The following is a 1,069-nucleotide window of genomic DNA, read 5'->3' as shown; positions in this document are numbered from 1 at the left end:
TCGCTCAGCAGATGATGCAAGCTCCTGCTTTGTAAAAGCAAACCCCAAAAACAAACTAAAAAACTGTAAAACGCCTCTTAAACTTGTTTAGAACTTTCTCCTTGGTTGCTGATAGAAGAGGGGTTGAGGGGTTTATATAGGAAGAGAAAACAAAACAGCCAAACCCCAAACAAAACAACAAAAATCCTAGAAATCAGGAATACGATTGTGTACCAAAATAGCACGTTGGCTATCGGCGGTCGACCGTGAAACTCACGGTCGATCGCGAGCAGCTTTGAAACTCAGAAAACTTCTAGAGACTTACGCGGTCCGACGTGGCGGTCGACCGTAGGAATTTTTGAAGCTGACGGTCGACCGTGCGGTCGACCGTGAAAGTTTCTGGCAGGCCCACTCAGCAAAAGAATCGACAGGCAGCGGTCGACCGTGCGGTCGACCGTGAACTGATATATGAAATTTTCAGGTTTGAAAACAGTTTGCTGATTTTAAAACACTGTTTAAAAATATCAAATAAATTCAGAAAAAATATAAAACTTTGGGAAATGATTGTAGACATGATAATAAACATGCTATAAAGACTAGTTTACAAAAAGAACTTCCCAATTGTAAAATATCATTATTTTGTAAGGAGGTCCAAAACACAAAAATGTAAACATATGAATTTTGACATTTTACCTAAACCATATTTTAAAACTTTACAAAATGATTTTATAGACTTGAAGAAAGATGTAAACTATTGTTATGAAGTCTATAAACAATGAATGTAGTATTTTATCAAAATACACATATAATACACTAAAACATGATTTCATTGAACTAAATAAAATTGATATTGATGAAATCATATATATGCATATAAGTATGAAACAAAAATATGTTTTCTAATTATATTAAATTGTTTCATAGTAAAACTTGAGAACTATCAAACCAAAACATATATGTATATATATAACTATATATATAATTGTTTCATAGTAAAACTTGAGAACTATCAAACCAAAACATATATGTATATATATAACTATATATATATACATGAAAACCAATAAATGTGTGTGTATATTATATTGAG

Source organism: Asparagus officinalis, chromosome 10 (assembly GCF_001876935.1).
Source record: "Asparagus officinalis chromosome 10, Aspof.V1, whole genome shotgun sequence".
NCBI lineage: Eukaryota > Viridiplantae > Streptophyta > Magnoliopsida > Asparagales > Asparagaceae > Asparagus > Asparagus officinalis.
The sequence above is the reverse complement of the archived record's forward strand: the minus strand, read 5'-3'. Positions refer to the sequence as shown.